We start from the raw sequence: 19,052 nt of genomic DNA, 5'->3' as shown, positions 1-19,052 counted from the left end.
ACAGAAACAGCACAAGCAGGTAATTAAACTTTAATTGAACTCTTTGAGCTGCAGCGGCGCAAGCTGGCGTTCTAACTGAAAAGAATCAGGGTAATCATTCGCTCAGCTGCGTTCAACTTGCTGCGTTCAACTTGCAAGTTGAGATTGATTCAGCCAATAAACGTTGCAGGCTGAAAGGTGCAGTGGGTGTTTCATAAGTTTCGAAATTTCCTCACGGCGGAAGTAGCTTCGCCGCAGCAGCGCTCCGATCTTCGCAAACAAGCATAATCTCAGGCTGCTTTGACCAGACTATATACTGCTATAAGCGATTATAAACCGACGACCGGGGAATAAGCGCGACGTATTTTCCGCGAGAACGTGCCCGTTGGTGATCGTTCGACTGACGATAAAAGGCGAAATTTAACTACGCCACGGTGGACTGAAAATGAAAAGAGAAAGTCGTGAGCACGTGACCCTCAAAGAGGAGAGCCACGTTCCCTTACGGTTTAAAAGCCATGCATCCGAGACAGAGGAGAAACGAAAGGAAGAAACGCGCGGGTGAAGCAAGTAGAATGACCCTTGTTTCGCGACGCCGGGAAATTCGAAGTCGCTCGCTCGGGAACGACGAAATTGAAATCTTCCTTTGTCAACCTCGTTTCCGATCAAAGAGCCTTCGAGTTGAAATCATTTAGCAAATGCGAAGAGAAAATAGCTGGGGAAAATGAGACGGTCCCCGCGAAATTGTTTTGCCAAGGCATCTCAGCGGAATGAAATAAACTCGGAGTTCGAACAGTTTGTATATTTGAAATGTAAAATATAATTTTTCAATAGTGTATCTCGAACGTTCAGTGTGCGCGTGAAAGTTTCTGTACGATACGTATCACAGTTGAGTACATAGTTTGATAATAAACATGTGTTTGATAAGAACGTGGACGTTATTTCTCTGAAAAAAAATATTCTTTTTGTAAAACATTTTGCACAGATTGAAAGTACTACATACACTTAAAATACTATTACGCATTGAATTAACAGCGTATTCAATCTTCATCACTAGAGATGCGTTTTTCATTAAACTATCTTTTCAGTTTCTCGAATATATATTTCTCGAATTCGACGACTTGGGCCTTTCCGTTGTTGAGACACGTGTCCTTCTCAATCTATGCTTTGTGACTGACTAAACATTTTCAATTGGATTAGCATCGAGAGACTGAGATGATACCAAACACGCTGATACCATTCTCCACTGCGTCCAAAGACTGTTTACTTCATTAAATCAGTGTATCGCAAACTTTGAAAATCCTCTTACGTACAATTTGATCGTCATTTGAGCGCCTGGATTGTTTGTAAAGACGCATAGAATCTAAAATCCCAAACATGCACGTTCATTGGATGTGTGAACAAAGTTCTCTGAACAAAAGCTCGTTTGAAAATGTTTGGTCAAAAGGTTGGTAGAAAACACGTCTCGTCACGTCCAGTTAATAATCGTTAGTGATGGAGATTGGACATATTAATAATTCAACTAATAATAGCATTTCAAGTGTACTTTCGGTCTGTGCAAAATTTTTTTACAAAAAAAAAAGAGAGTAACTATTCTCGGAGAAACGGCGTCCAACGTTCTTATTAAACACACTGTGTGAGTCATCAAAGGACTATGTCCAACGTTACCATATTTCGCCTCGTCTATTCTCGTCGGCGTAATGAATTGGTCTGCTGCTAATTACAATTACAAATAGCCGTACGACCTTCCCGTTACGACGCGACATGAGCGTTCCATGGCGCGGCTTTCCTCGTCTCCCATGCGAAACTGCACCACGTGTATTTCCGTCTTTATCCTTTAAAGGACGCGACGTCGCGCCGGCTTTCTACTCGCTGTATATACCTAGCCCCTTACACGTATCTACATCGAGTTGCACTCATAGATATGCAAATCCTTGGTTAACGGAGGCTACAAGCCGACCTGGCTTCCGAACTAAACGAGTATCTAGCCGAACCTCGAAATTACGCGTCTATTGGTTCTACGCCCCCTATGCGATTAATGCAAAGACGCCGACGTAACATTTCGCGCAATAACATTCGTCGATGATTTACAAGGGAGATCGACAGGAAGATTTAAAAGGACAAAATACAAACAGAATAGGGATACAGGAAACTATGCAGCTGCTATGGTTATTTTTGCCCGGTAATTTAATATTGGTAATAAAATTGCAATTGTTTCAGACGGACAATTGGATGTCAGAAAGTTCCGCCGGGATCGAATTAGATTTGGAGAATACAGAGCGTCGACCGAGATCTGTTAATACGCGAAACAATGTGAAACAGCGACAAACGGAGGTACCACGTTGCGGAACGAACGTTGACCGGTAAAGGACACAGTCCCCATAAATCGCGACGGTTCTACGGTTGCACACGCTGGTGTCTGCTCGTAAACTTGGAAACCGGGAGGAGGAAAGAGTGTGTCTAAAATTTCACTGAAACCGTAGCGCCCGCCGGGGAATATCTGGCCAATTTTTCGGACACACGCCGTTCGGCCGGAATAATATTTCCAGCCGGATCGATCCGCGGCGCGAAAAAGAGAGAGAGAGAGAGAGAGAAAATGTTCCATCGTGCTCGACACGATGGCTCTCTCGGATTTGCGTGATTACGGCCAGAGTTTGTTTTACCCGGATCATCTTGATATTCTCGACCAAATCTCTTCCTCCATTTTCGAGAGTCACGAGTTCCAAATGTTTGTCTCTCTTTCTCCATCTTCACCGTCACAGAGGAAATGACCGAGTTCGAAAAACGTATCGAGTTTTTCGATGCTTCTTTCCTCTTGAATTTTTGACTTGCCCGCGAGTAGTTTCCAATTGGAGAACGCCTGAAAGGGGGGTGGAAGGTGACGGAAGCGACGAGCGGAGGAGGGCCTGTTGCTCGGCCTTTGTTTTCCACGAACAAATAAACGCGACCCCTGCCGCTCGATACCGCTCGCCGTGAATCGACATTTCGCTAGTTTCCAACCATTGCCGTCGGTACCACCCCCTCCCATCCCCCCCCTCCACCCCCTCGCCGCGCCGTTGACGTTCGATGCCACCCGCTCCGTTCTAAACCCGCGCGACCCGAGCTCGGCTCTGTGCCCGAGCCAACGTTCGTTCTTCGTGCCAAGTCTCATCGTCTGCTTCCGGGTGGGGTTGGGGAGGAAAAAACGGGCCATGGAAAAGAGATTCCAATTTTCCCATATTTCGCCCGGCGCTCTTTCCTCCGGACTAATGAAAACTCGTGGCCTTATTTGATGATAAATGCCGTGACGGTGTGCCCGGTTTTCCACCGGGTGCGCATTGGTGTGTGAGTACGCGATGGTGAGAGGCGGCGTGGTGGCCGACTTGCCATCGATGAATTCGAATCGACAGTGCACACTCGTTCGCAAACCGAACTCGTTCAACTCGCAGTTGAAACGTTATGAGGCTGCGGGGAGAGAATACGGTCGCCTAGATATGGACGCGTGCAAAGTTCTACGTGGATTTTTATTGGAACGTAACTCGGATTAGTCGTGCTCGGAGGGGATTCGTCGTAACGTTTCCACCGACCCTTTTGTCACCGTGGCGAATGGCCATCGTCGTTCGACGTTCGACTCGCGAGACACGAATATCGAGGATCGTTCGAAAATCCTGAACGATCTCCACGTTTCGAAAAGTGAATTCTCATTTTCGTCTGCGTATACACTTAAGTTGGAACTTGACAAATCTGTGAACTAGAAAGAAATTATAAACGATTATAAGCGATATTCATTCATGGTGTAATTCCGTTTGACTCGTTCCTCACAAACGAAATACATATACCGGATTTCAAACAGACTCGTCCACGAGTTCTGGGTAAGTAGAATCGTCGAAAAGGTCTTTTGAAAAATAGGAGCGAGCAAGGGGCCAATCTCCGAGCCAATCTTCGTTCGAGATCGTGGCCGGGATAACTTTTATTCTAATAAATCCCTTTAAAATGCAAAACGCCACTTTCGTTCCGGCTCGCTGATCGCCCAGACAAGGGTGCGGTGAACGAACGAATTAAATGTTTTCCTCTCGGAGCAAAAGACCCGGCGGCTTTTTGTCCAGGAAACCACGTGCCTTTCGTGACCCACCGGGTGTCGTTTTCTCCTTCTCAACGTCGTGCCTTTTGTTTCACCCCAGTTCGAACCAAACGTCTTGCCTTCCTGCCCCTTTTTCTCCTTCCTTCTGTTTCTTCCGTTCCACTCGTCTGTCTTCTTTCGTTTTTCTTCACCTACCTCGTTGCAACTTCTCCCTTTTCGACAACAGGGAAAATCGGCCAGAGAACGACGCGAAAAAGCTCGGCCGCGTGATGCTGTCACTCCAGTTGCGCTTTCTTCCGAGCAGCTTTCACAGACACCGAGCTCGCCGACTTCCGTTTTACCAAAATCGATAACCAACACCGAAATCTTCTCATTGTCGGCGGCGTAGCTTGTCGCCTTTCACTTTTTTCTTTTTTTATCTGCGAATCAACGTCGCTGCGTCTACCCTGCTGTGTTTTTTTTATCGAGTGACAACTTGCATCTTGGAACCGACCGCGAATCGTCGTCCTAATAAACGACGTTGGCTTTGAAAGGTTAGAGACTCGGTGATACACTGTAGCGTTTGCACGCCACTGTATTTATTGTGTTTGTTAAGGACAGTCACGACTCGTGTATCGATCGTGTACCTTTGTGTGTATCCCTTGGAGTTCGAAGAAATCATTCACTGATTTGGGAAATAAATAACTACGATGGATCTTGCTACACAGATTTCTCCGACGCTGCTTTCACCGACAATATTTCATTGACTCCAGATTTGTCCGGCAACAGTTTTTATCGACAACAATTCTAGGCGACGACAGTGATACTAACCAATGACATTATTATGATATTTGTTCATCATTGTTTTTCTAATGATAACGCAAAGTTTAGCTATGTTTTATTTTTAGTTGATAATATATATTCAACAATAACAGAACCATCATTTTCTTGATATGGTCGAGACATTTTTGTATAATTAACTATTTTCACTAACAATAAGAATGATTATAACTCTAGTCGATATACTAGTAGCAATAAAGATCATAGTCGAACGCAAACTGAGGTCTGTGGCGATATGCAATTGTCTAATGTTGGTATCGGTCAATGTCATTGTCGATAAAAACTGTTGTCGAGCAAATCTGGAGTCGATGAAATGTTGTCGGTGAAAACAGTGTCGGAGAAATCTGTGTTGATGATTTCAATGGGACCTTTTGCTTTTCAATTGCATCTTCAACTCTCAGACAAACGGAAAACTATACGCGTTTCTAAATATCTCGACGGGATATTTGACAGAAACGGCGTTTTTGTACGAGTAATTTTCACTGCGGATTTTCACTTCGGTGCAATCGAATTGTTTCACGCACAACATCGCGAGCTTCCTCTGACAAACGAGCAATGTCGAAAAGGTTCGGAAGGAGCGAGAGGCTGGAAGCGATCTTACAGACATTTCTGGGAATGAAAACCGCCAAAGAAGAGAAATGGACAGTCGCGTTTAATAGGATTTCGCTGTCTCGCAAACTTGTTGGTTTGATACCGTACGATTTATGATCTCCATTCCCGATCCGGAATTCTTTACAAAAGTTGACACGGGTTCACGTAAATATCCCGTTGTAAACTACCTCCGGGACAGACACGTGGATAATAGAAACGTTAGAATCTAATGCAACAAATACTTTCAATCTGTTCGAATGAAAAAAAAATTGCCACGAAAGATTTCTCACGACGTTCACATCTGAGAAACTGGCTACTAAGCGTGCATTTTAAAATGCACTTTGTTTCGACTCGGTATCTCAATTGGCTCGCAAGATGCGAACCTTCAGAGTCTAGCGCTTAAAACGCGCGGATGATGAATGAGGGTTGGAAAAGCCGATGAGCATTGTGGCCTACATTCTTTTCTGGAAAAAAGCGTACACAGTTGCTAGTATAATTGTAAAACAAGTGCTTCTTCGACGATTGTCATTGACTAGCCCACGTGACAAGCTCGAGATCGAGATAAATCGACGTACAAGTCGATTGAAGGGAAAGAAACAAAACCAGAGTTAAGACTCGAGAGATGTTTGTCAGTCGGAAATAATGAAATATTTCGCAATTATATTGTATTATATATAGAAATATGTGTAAAATAACGATAAAATATTCAATATGAAAAAGTTTCAATAATAAAATATTCAAATTTTAGTGTTTCACAACTCCTCTATTATCTCGGATTCTACAATATTCTGCTGTCAAAGCGTACGGACGTGTTGTCGAGCTTAACGTGGTTTATAGTATCTAGCTACGCAGATAATCCTGTCATTCAGTATCCATCAACAACACCAGAATCGCGACCAAAGACTCGATCAAATACCTAGGTATAATATTTGATAGTAGACTGACATTGAAACAGCACGTGTCATCCAAGCTGTAAGCAACTAGAACACAAAGTCAGAAAGCAAAATACTAGTTTACAAAGTTATTCCAAAATCCATGGTAAGCCTGTGGGATCCAATTGTGGCGAGCAGAACGAGCAATTCCAACGTCGGAATCCTCTCACGATTCCAAGGTAAAATAATAAGAATCCTGGTATCAATGAAACAATCCATCACGATCTCGAGCTTTCCACAATAAAAGAGATAATATCAAATGATATTATATGACGTGTAAACAGTCATTCAAATTCTCTGGACAAAACAGACCACGTTTGTACATTAAAAAGATTTTATCCTCTCTGCAACTACACAGTAAATTCAATTAAAATTCACCCACTTTACAATTAATGTTCCACGTTGATATTCATCCACTCAAATCAACATCGTGTAATATCACGTCATCCTAATTACTTATACTCTTAGATAAAAAAAAAAAAGAAATCTCGGATTCCGTGGAATCTTTGCCAGAGAGTTTTCTTCTCGATTCTGTCCTTGGACATCTCGATTCCCTATCCAGCGTTACGTTCATTAAACATTCAGCAATTGCTCAAACTCGAACACTCTCAGTGAAGGAAGCTAAAGAAATTCACCGGCTGCAGTTTTAATTGTCGATCGGAGGAGAATTGGCCGGCATAAAATATTGAAACGGTTTCGAAGACAAACTGCAGGCGGATCTAGAGCTCAGCAATCACCGAAACTCCCGTCCTTTACTGTCCAATCTTCATCCTAAATTCAAGATCTCGTCACTTTCAATACGCCGCAGACGATAAACTGTTTTCCATTCGCAGCCCGGCTTCATGAATGATTTAACCGAACGACGCCGTTCCCGTAAGAAATCGTGACAACCGTAACCGAAACGAAGGAAATACAACTAGTAGTTCAAGTCGATGAATATTCGTACCAAAATTAATACACTGACTGGCGAAAGTATCCGTGACTATGTTTAACACCTACCGTGTAATTAAAATGGCTATTTAAACTGTACGTATTTTAACTTTTTTATTAAATATCTATACAAACTTAAAAACGTACGTGTCTAAAGAAATAAAGAGTCTAAGTAGCGATCTTGTACCTTCTGTTCATTTGACCTTCTGTTCATTTCTGCAATTTTGAATTTTTCATAAATAAAAGTCCAGAGTTATTGGATAATGAAATTTTAAAATGTTTTTTGTGACACGCGACATGAACGTAAAAATTTTCCATGGAATGTTCATATATCAATTATTATTATTTTCGTAGAGTGCCACGAATCGAGGCTTAATTTTCTGTCGATCAACGTAACAAAATTAATCATTCGGCCGTGTTTGAATGAATTTACGCGTATAACTTTATAAAATTCGATATTGATTTTTGTGACATCATCGCCATTTTATTAGCTGAAAATACAGTGGCTGTGAAATTCCACTCTTGCCCGTGATTATGCGCTGATAAAATCCACGATTTATTCTCGCTTTTAATCGAATATCCAATAACTTTGAATTCGCTTTATTTATCGCGTGTGTTTATTAGACAAACTAAAACAACAAGCAACAAAGATTTATCGGAGCACAAAGTATTGCTAAAATTACGACGGTGGAAGATTTACGATCCGAATGAAATGCTGCTACTATCGATCTAATGTCGAACGCTTGTCAAACAAACATCTCCCAATTCATTATTTTCCGGTGCCAGATAAACAAATCTCTTCTAAACTACAAGTTACAAGTTCACGTTCTGCGCAACTTTTCACTCCGAGACTATAGCAATAGTTCATCAGAAACGAGTTTGACGAATTTCAGCTACTCTTCCGGCTCGTAAAAAAAATTGACTCGCCTCTCTATGGGGTGGAAAGTGGGTACTGAAAGGTCTCGATCGCAGTCCTCTTTTCGCGCAAGCAGCTTCCGCAGGTTTACGCAGAGGTCGTGACTTCTTCTTTTCTCGCGTGGCAGTTCACTCCCCTTCACCGCCCGCCGCCACTTCCGGCCGCGTTCCGTTTTCCTTTCTACCACGGAAGGCGAGGTATCCAGTGATTAGACGAAGTAGCGAGCAGAGGTACGGTGCAGAGGAATGGAAAGTTATGGAAGGCCGAAAGACTGCTGGAGGGTTGGGGGTGGGAGGAGGACGGAAGGTTGGGTGATGAGCCCGGAGGAAGAAGGGCAGACACAAAAGCGCGCTGCATGCTACCCGCCCCCGGCGTCCATCCTCTTTGTTTCGCGGCCGCACCGTTAGGCAAACGGAAATAAAGGAAAGTCGTCGAAACGAACGTCGTAAGGAAGCGGACTGACGGACAATAAAAAGAAGAAGGAAACAAGAGGCCGGATGAGTGACGTCGTCTGTTCGATGACCGTGTCACTGGCCGCGGTTGGCAGGGCGTGGCAGTTTTCCGTCAAGCTTTTCGGGCTTTGCGCGCTTTCTACAAACTCGAGGAGTTTCCCCTTTATCCAGAATATTCTAGAACCTTCTCCTCTCTCCGCTCGAAGATCTGAAGATCCTCTCTTTTGACTTTCACCGTTCTCACCCGGAGAATGGAATAATAGAGCCATTCTTGTCTTTTCAGATGCAACTGGCGTCTGATGGAATTCCATTAGAGCTTATCTTTCAGGAGGATTCATGGCGCTAGCAAGTGCCGATCGACAATTCGTCGCGCGAATTTCTTCTCGCCCCGAGAAACTTTGGACAGTTTAGAACGTTGCAGATTCTGTCACAGAGTGAAGATGAAACAAGCGAGCAACAATTTTGGGACACTCCACTCTCGAAGTTGGCACTAACGATGATATTCGGATCTTTGGAATTATTTGAATGAAATTGCACGTGGTAGCGTCGAGGGAAACCGTGCGCACGATTTATTGGAAGGATTATAATTTAGATTATCAAGGGAGCGGGTGTTGATAACTACGTACGCGCTGATAATCATTTAGTTAGTAGACTATAGTATCCAAGTTCGTAGACTAATCCTTATACGTGTCCCTAATGTACATACAAATTGGGTCGGAATTATGTTTAAGTTACATCAAAGTTAGCGCTGAGACTTGTTAGAACTGAATCTGAAGCTTGTTGGAAATTTAATGTCCAAATGTACATCAGAGTTGAAATTGTCGAGTAACTTGATTCAAGAGCGAGGTTATTTACAATTAGACATTTCATGACAATTAAACGTTCTCCCGGCTTAATTTAAGTAGAGCGTCAACGTTTAAACTTGGAATTTATACTTGGCATTAAAAGTACCTGATATTATTGAACACGGCAGAAACTAACCTAAAAACTAGAAACCAAATAAATATAAAAAATTTTCACTGCTCAAAATCAGAGTTACGGGATGATTCTAATTTCCAATCGTTTTTTCTCTTCCCTTCAAAATTACATCTTTGACCATTCACATCGTGAATCTGATTTTCAATGTCGGAACGAGTGATGCATGACGATAGCGGCGCGTCACACATGGTTTCCTCCTCGAGCGAAAGCTATGATGCAAGGATGACGCGTGCATGTTCGCATTTCGTGTCATTTCCGTCCGGAATAAGACGAGCTTTCACGCGAATTTGTATTTCACATCGTATGAACGTCAACGACAAGAATCTGTCACGGATTATTTGCATGCTTCGCGAATCCTTCGTTACGACTCTTTGATTTCGAAGATTTCGTTGATTTTCCACATATGTTTTGTGGTGACCGAATGATTTCGTGTCAATTTGCTCTCTGATCCTTTGACGTCGATTGCCTGTATAATTCGATTCGCGCTAATTTCGCGTCATCAATTTGTTTACTTTCGCCGCCGCGTGTAACGTAATGTACACGCGAGGGTGAACGGTACTTTGCAAAGGGAAATTTCTATTACCAATCGTACCACGGGCAACTCCATATTTGTGTGTTATTTGAAGCAGTTTGGACACTGGTTAAAATATTTGCTCCTTGGAAAAATTGCCTTTTTCTCAATACTACATCCGTCTCTCCATTTACACGAAATATTCATTCCACGCGAATGAAAATTACGTAAATAGAATTTGTCGGTAGAAAGAGAACAAAATATTGGAAAGAAAAGCTGGTATATGTTGTAGAAACATATATATATTTCACATAGGTTGACAAAAATAATAATAATAATAATAATAATAATAATAACATTTCAGAAAACAAAAGTAAATTTTATTTGATGTCACAATCGCTACTGTAATTCAAAACAAGCAACCATTTTTTTTTTTTATTGGCACACACTCATTATCCTCATCACTTGGAATTATTTGGAACATTGACATCATTTTCATTGTTAATGTTAATTTTTTTGATTTGTTCTCAAACTTATCTTTCACTCAAGTTTTTTTCATAAATTCACTGACATTCATTGCAACGTTCCTTTAAATCTTGTTGAAATTTTAAGGCTCGTTGAACGTTTGGATCAATGCTTACAATGTATGTTTCTGGTTGCGTAGATTCAGATCGCGTGAATTGATATAAAAAGAACCGCGTAAAAAGAGGGATAAGTGTGTGTGCGTTCTTTTATTCCCAATTACGAATTGTTCGAACTGCAAAGGGAACACATCGAAGTTAGAAACTTTGCCATCTCTTTAAAACGTCCATTTTTCTCGCTCGTCCAATTTCGTTCCGTGTCACGCAAGACTCGTCCTCGGCGATAAATACCAGAACGTATACTCCGCAGACTCGTTGATATTTTTACGGGTGGAGACCAGGAATTCCAGGCCATTAAATCGCGAGTTTAATAAATAATGACCGCGTCGTAGCGTAACGCCGTTTGTGGTTTCTAAAGACGACTGTGCAGCTTACCCAGATACATACGTCTGCCACCGTTTCAAATGACCCCTCTGTATGTGTGCGCGCGCCAGCGAACACTGTGTGGCTATGTATGCGGTCGCGGTTGAAAATCTCGTAACCTCCGTTGAAAAGAGATTAACGAGAAATTTTTCGACTTGAAACGTAAGAGCTCACGTTTTACGTCCCCCGGCACGCCCTGAATCTACCGCTGCACCCTCTACACTTGAAATAATATTTGTTCCTTTCGATCGATGCACGCGGTTAACCCGACGGCTGTTTCGATTTTCCCACGAACTGTGAATTTTCTGCGACTTTATGCACGTTTTTCATGCTCTCCCTTTGCGAAAAAAATTCACTCCGTTTCGCTCTGTGAATCTCTATGAAATTTCTAAAATTAACGCATACACGATATTTCTCAAAAGGAACGAAGTGAAAGGATTGGAAGTGATACAACAAATTGCTATAAACTGCCATTTAATTCTAGAGTGAGAACACTCAACAAACTTTACGAGTGACGAAGAGTGATTAAAACATAAATTTTTCATTGGAGATATTGAAATAAAAAAGAAAAGAAAATAGAAAAATTTTATAATAAAATAGAGCACAGAAACCTTTATTTGTTTTACCAAAAATCATTTAAATCTCCAAAAATACTCTTTTACCTCAACAAATTTTCGACACAGAAATTATCAATTTTTGCTGATTTTGACCATTTTGGTATTTTTAGTGTTAACAAGCATTTGTATTCCGTAGGATTGAACAATGTAACTAAATATTGATCAATCTGTCCAGCTTAGGTTCCCAGATAAACGATTATTAATCAGATTATATAAAAAGAAAAAAGAACTCCAAAAATGAAAACGAAAGGTTTTATCGGGTAAAACGTCAACACCTTCTTTGATCGCTTCCTCGTTCTATCATTTTTAAACTGTACTTGTTGATCAATACTCTTTACGTTCGCCTCGGTTGCAGTCAAAGAATGTCGCCTTTAAAGGGATCAGAGTAAGGAAAACTATCGCCAAGAGAGGATCATTTCCGCTTCGAGCGTAATTACGACGAAATGAAATGCGGCGTAGTTACAAGTGAATCCACGCGAATCAACGCGACGAACTTGAACGTCGTCAGTGACAATCAGAAGTCGACTTTGTCACTCGACTAAAGCTGACTACGACTCTGCGAACGCAATTTAATGGAAATAATTATCCATTAAAGGAGAGCGGGAGGGGGAAGGAGAGAAGATGTTAATGAACAGAGGACTGGCGGAAATTGAATACATCCTGATCCGGGCGAAGTTTCGCGTTAGAGAATCGTCGATGAATAATAGACCCGAGTTACTGTAAACATTCGTTAGACTCTGGCTCGGCTGACAGATAACTGCACCACCGGTTCGTAGAAATAGTGCTGGTATCGTTGAAAATTATGCTGTTCACGGCGAGAGTTTGCTCCTACGATCGATATTTACTCAGCCGGGTTTCGTATCGCTCATTTCCGCAAGAAGATATAAAATGACATACGATTCAGCGTAACTGATTTCGCGAGAACTCTCAAAGTTAATTGTTCTTATTAACAAAAATAATCGCTCCGTGAGTGCGAAGTGTCTATGGAGAATTGTCGGTGAGATATGAAATTAGTTTTGCTAGGAGTTACGGGGAGAAAATTTCAAGAAGTGAAACGTTGAATAATTAACTTGTCGAAGGAAAACGACGCAACTCGAAATTTCACGGTAACATTGATCCTTCTGTAACGTTTCTTCCTTTAGTTGTAGCCATGAATTTCATAAAATATAACAATTAACAGGATTTTTATTATATTATAATATATTAACTTATTACAAACAACGAACATCGGTCTGTTACATAGTTAATTATAGAGCCAGAGTAATAATTAATTGAATTTCAAATGCAGGGCTTCTATTATATATACACACACGTATAATACAATTTTGAAATCATAGAAATCAACACAAATCTTTATCCTGAATAAAATATGATATTTCTACATAGAAAAGAATTTTAGTAAAAAAAAATTTCAGTCAAGAACAACCTATATGCACGTTATACGCTTCAATCCAGATTCCACCGAAAATTTTTCCTAATTTTAATTAAAATTTCATTCGCAAATATTTCCCTAGCCATTTTTCTAACAGTGAATTTCTCTATTGTTACAACCGCATGTTTTTCTACATTAATACCGCGGTACGTGAATTTTCATGCTTGTTCTAATAAATTATACATACTACACAACGAGCAGTCGTACATACTATCTCGTAAAAGCTAATTAAAATACACTACATAAATAAATCCACCCTCCTTACCAACAAACGATCTTCCGTGTATGGAATATGTAAATTTTTAATGAATCCATTTCGCCATGAATTCGCATGCAACATTTCGCTGCAGAAACTTCTACCGACAACGTCGAAACTTTAATAATAACAGCGTGTTTCACCGCGAAAACGGTTGGACCATTATAATAAAGGGCAGCAATTCGTTGTCAATGTGTCATTCAGTTTCTTGCAACAACGCCGTTCGTATGTGTTTATCAGGGAACTAATTAAATCGTTTTCCATTACTGAAACGCATTCGTTTTATTAAAAAGAATTGCAACAGCCTGTAATTGTTTGAAATTAAATTTTGTCATTGTCGACAACAATAGACAGATCATACGATAAATCAACTATTTTACCACTTTGTCTAACTGTCAATCTATGACAGAGTATCACCGATAATAAAATAACCAATTCTGTCGTTATCCTTTTATTAATACTAGAATGATTTCTATTTATTCTTTGAATAATCAATATTCCTAATTAGAGCCTACAACTCGTTATTAGAAGACAATGACAGACATAGAGAAACAAACGTTTTCGGCGTATTAGCCGACACGTCGAGAAAATAAAAAAAAGAAAAGGCTGAAAACTTGTTGGAAATGGAGAAAAAGCACAGAGCGAGTGTTTCGTTCAAAGGGAAGGCAGGCATTCAGATTGTTCCCCGTTGGGTGGCACGTAATAATTAAAAATTGTTGCGTAGCTGTGCCAAGGGAGAAGTAATTACGGATTCAAGTGTGCCTGTTGCTTAATTAGTAATTATTACGATTTCTGTTGCAAAGCCCTCTACGGGCAGTCGTTTTTCTATCTACCGAGTGTCACCGTTTACGAAGTTAACGCCGAACGTAATTTGTCATCGTGCAACCACATAAACGTGATTAAACGTACGCTTGCTAGAAACATTCAAACACTCTTAAGAGTATCACCATCAAATTACGATTTATTTCTTGAAAACACATTTTGACTTTTAAACACAGGTCTTACGATAATAATTAAGCAAACGTCGTTTGTTGTCTCGACGCCTTTCAAAAGATTCGCTCGAAAGTGAACTTCAACTCGAAATTTGAAATTTGAAAGAGAGAAGAGTTGCCGTTTATTGTTCAAGAACGGTAATTAATCGAGTCTACGCGAAGCGAGTTAAGCAACGAAACACCCGTTAGATTCATGCACACCGAGCATCAAGGCTTGTTTACACTTTGGCGAAGAGTTGAGAGCTTCTCCCAGGCGCTGGGGTGCCGAGTAATCGACTTTCCTGACCTAGAAAGTCAAAAGGGCTTCGTTTACTTGCCATCTTTCTCTCTCTCGCTCGCTCTCTTTCCCTGCCCCACCCACGATATCTTTCTCTCTCTCTCTCTCTCTCTCTCTCTCTCTCTCTCTCTCTCTCTCTCCATCTCTCTCACCACCCCCTGTTTGATTCTTATGCCTGGCCTAGGCGCTTTATCTCTCCCTCTCTGACTTTCTTTCAGCCACGGCTTTTCTCGCTTTTACCATTCTCTTTTTCCACTCTCCTCTCGCAGCGACTCGTCGGATTCGTCCGTCTGTCCGTCTCGTTCTCGGCTTTCTGTCCGTTTCACTCAGTTTTCAACTCGGCTACCGAACCGACCCCGACCCCAGCCACCCCCGTCTTCACGCTGGTGTGTCTCTCTCTCCAATGAAGTCGAGTCGAGCCGAGTCGAGTCGAGTCGAGTCGAGTCGAATCGAGTCGCGGTGAGTCGAGTTGAGTCGAGCCGAATTGAATCGAGTCGGGTCAAGTCGAGCCGAGCCAAGGCGAGTCGAGTCGCCGCGTCTGGATTCGGGGTGCTCGTTGAAGATACGGCCGTATAGTTAAAATCGAGCACTGACCGAAAACTTCAATATTCCGGCTCTTTCACTGGCAGTAGAGAATGAGGAAGAAGCCGAAAGATATCGACAGTTTCTACTGGAAGACCGGGTCTCCGACGGTGGAAAGAAACCAAGGAGGAGGATCGTCGTACGAGGGGCTGGGTCTAGGGAATCAGTGTATGAGGGTAAGGACGAATAGAGGAGGAGACTGGGAAACGCTTCTTTTTTTTGCAGAGCAACACGAGCTTCTAGATCGGGGATCGAGATGCTGCATCCGAAAGCGTTTTCAGTTCGGCTAAGTTCCAAGGTAAATAGCCAAGGAACTTGATTCTTATTGCTACGAGACGCTGTAAGCGTATACTATCTTGCAATTTCTCTACATCCATGAGATAATGGATTTTTTCACTCTTCTCCTTGCTTTTTTCTTTAAAGCACTGAGCTGTAACAACACAGGAGGAGAATAAGAAGAATATACTTATTATTAGTTTATTTTCGACTTTTAATGAACAAGAACTAAACTGGAATTCTGGATTCTAAGAGAATGCATCGATAAGTTTTGTTGAAACAACTCCTTTGTTAACGTTAACGATGACATAATTGTACTTGGCGAATTATTTCAAAAGGTATTACTGAGTGTAAGAAAGTACGACGACGATACTTCGAAGATTGGCTTATTAAGTGCCCTTTAAACTTATCAGAAACCGATTCGACCTATAAAATAAGCAATTTCTCGCGACCTCATTCTTCTTTTCTACATTCTGTGTTTCATAACGGAAAAAGGATTAAATTTGGCACTCGATTTTATTATTAAACTTTCAAAAAGTGGCCACTGAATATTCATACTTCGTACTATACGCTTTAAAGTTTACCGATACAGACTTATTACTAATAAAAAAGCAAATTGTACTCTTCTATCGTCTTAAATGGTAAAAGTTAGCTGAATCGATACGACGATCAAAATTTTGGTGTCTGATTAATTATTAAACGAAACCAATATCGATGCTTTTAAAATTTTGATCATTGTAATCGAAAGATTTTCAACCTTATTTGCGGAAGCAAATACGACTATAAATACAAAGCCATTATAAATGATAGTGATCCTGTTAAATCCTGAAACTGAAGAATATAGATTTTGCAGTAATGAAACTAGGAGGAAAAGAAAAACACTTACACGTTCGATCCTCCGTATAAACGAATAAACTCTTAACGATCTATTTGTCGAATGTAATTAACTACTCGGAAAATGAAGAGAAATAACGTATTGTGCAGGTCGGAAATCGTTTTAAATCAGTGGGCTTAAATAACGCTAATTAATTATTCAAAAGCTTTCGTTGGTCTTTGATGTCGTTGCACGAACGTGAACAATGCAACATGGCCGAATTACGAACGTAAAAGCTAAAGGTTCGAAGCTATTTATTTCCGTTTGACTCATTATTCGTGTTTATTAACAAAGCTGCAAGAAATTAGAAGCGTCCAAGAGGAAGCAGATACTTATTTCGAATTATTAACTCTTCTGAGTCAACGAAAATCGGTCGTTTCGTTTTCGAGAAATCAACCAAGGTTGGCCAAGTGTCCTCTTGAAATTCAAATCGCACCTACTACGAGAAAGTAATAAAGGAGCGCTTTCATCATCGTCCTAGATGTCTGTGCCCGGCAAAAGAGCACTTAATACCACCACCGAGCCTCGCTATCATCGCCCCTTCTTCAGCCGCCACCGACAGCTTCTGTGTTTTCTTCCAACTTTTATATAAGCACTAGTCTCTTCTTCTCTTCCTCCTCCTACTTTTCTTCCTCGTTCATCTATCCAACTATGCCTTCAGCCCTCTAACTCTTCTCTTTGTTCCCGTATTCTACTTTTTTCTCCCCCATTTTCTTTTGTTTCCAGCGCAACCCTTACATCATACCCCTTTCTTGTAAACACTTTTATTTTTCTTCTGCCATTTCTTCTTCTACTTCGTAGTTCTCTACTTCTCTAGGTTCTTAAACGTTCGATCTGAGTGGTTTTTCTTCCTCCTATCTGTGAAATTTCATTTTCTAACAACATTTTTTCCATGGCTCTTTCCTTTCCGTTTGTTTGCTTCAATCCCTCGTTCCTTTACTTCAGTCCTTTCTTCGTTTAAATTGTTCCATTATTCTAACAATTTGGGGTTCGAGTTTCTTGCGCCTTTTTCTTTTCTTCAAGTTCTCTGTTTTCCTCGCTTTTTCACGGTCTTTACGTTCACCTGTTTCCCTTCTTCAAGTTTCACCGTAACTCAGACACTCACCTTGTTCCGTCTCGCTTGTCTTCGTCTTAATTACTCGACACGGACCTTGTTCCGTGTTTTAATTTGTTTGTACCGCGAGAAGAAACATTGACAATCATAGAGGCTAACAATTGTTGCAGCTAATACCGTTTGGAACAGTCTTTATTTTGTCGACTTTTATTTTTATTTTATTACTATATTTCATCGTATGATTTCAGACCGAGTTAATCATTTATTCACATTAAGCGAGATACGTAACGTAAATCAAATTGCTTATTATGTTTCGTAAAATAAAATGAGTAATAATTTCGTGATTATGTTGAATATCACAGTAATATAATGATATAACAAATATAGTTGGATAAATTATTCTGCACATCTCAATAACTGATCAATTTTAACTACGAATTTTAATTACTAATATAACCATAAGCTTTTTGTTATTAAAAGATATGAATCGTTATTTATCGTTCAGAAATATTAAAACGTGAAATATTATGTTATGAATGAAAAATATTATTCAGTATTCAAATAAGTGTAATTATTGATATTGAAATCTCTACGCGTCATTTTTCGATAAAAATTTTAATATTAAAATTTTCATATCAAGGGAACAAATTTGCAAAGTTTGCATATCATTTTATTTGAAAAATTGAAAATGATCACTCTGTCGACGGAGAAGATGATTGTTCAAAAATGAATGAATCATTTCATCGATAGCCACAGGCGATAAATCATAACATATATGTGATATTATATTAATTTACGAGAAAACAGCTTGTAACTGCAACAATCAAAAGACAACTCCAATATTTAAATTGCGTACATTAGCAAAAAAAAGACTGATATAAATTTCATATACAAAAGTTTTACATTCAGAAGTGCTAAAGTTTATCGTTAACAATATTATTTGTTATTATGAATTTATGGCACATTTGATTTTGATTGGTTTTATTAATTTATTTAAATTATTATTATTATTAGTTTTATTGGTTCATTTAAATTACTAATAATTACTAAAAAAATGGAGTTGCCTTCTTGCAGCAGTCCTTTCAGTTCTTAAAACAATAATTCGTAAATACCTTGAGCGACGACTGAAGCATAGGCAGCATCGTTTCACATGGTACACACATATGGATTGAAAAACTGTTAGGTAGAGGTGTAATTGCAGCATTCTGTAGTTTATGGTGGTGGACGACATATCGCAGAGAACACACTTCTTCCTGTAAGAGCAACCGGGAGTTACTTGATTGTGATAGTTGGAAATGGCGGAGTCAAGAGACCAAAGCTTAAATCGAGTTTGCTCTCCGTATCGAATTTCGCAGGAAGTGCACTCCCCGGTGGGTTGCTTGCCATCGAAAGACTTACTAAGACAATATCGCCTCGGTTGGCGATTTCGCAGAATGTATCGCCCAAATTTATTTCAAGCCAACAACGGCATCGTCATGGTATTTTATCTAAAGTGGATTTTGCAAACTTCGAACAGATTATGG

At 40.2% G+C, this 19,052-nt stretch overlaps 1 protein-coding gene across 1 annotated transcript in view; it reads left to right on the top strand.

The window, feature by feature from the left end:
* The window catches only part of LOC122535820, a 253,118-nt gene that overhangs the window by 30,604 nt on the left and 203,462 nt on the right, over positions 1 to 19,052 (top strand). The gene's annotated exons all lie outside the window — the stretch shown is intronic.

This window comes from Frieseomelitta varia, unplaced genomic scaffold, assembly GCF_011392965.1.
Source record: "Frieseomelitta varia isolate USP_RPSP 00005682 unplaced genomic scaffold, Fvar_1.2 scaffold_776, whole genome shotgun sequence".
Lineage (NCBI taxonomy): Eukaryota > Metazoa > Arthropoda > Insecta > Hymenoptera > Apidae > Frieseomelitta > Frieseomelitta varia.
This window is presented reverse-complemented; position numbering and strand designations above follow the sequence as displayed.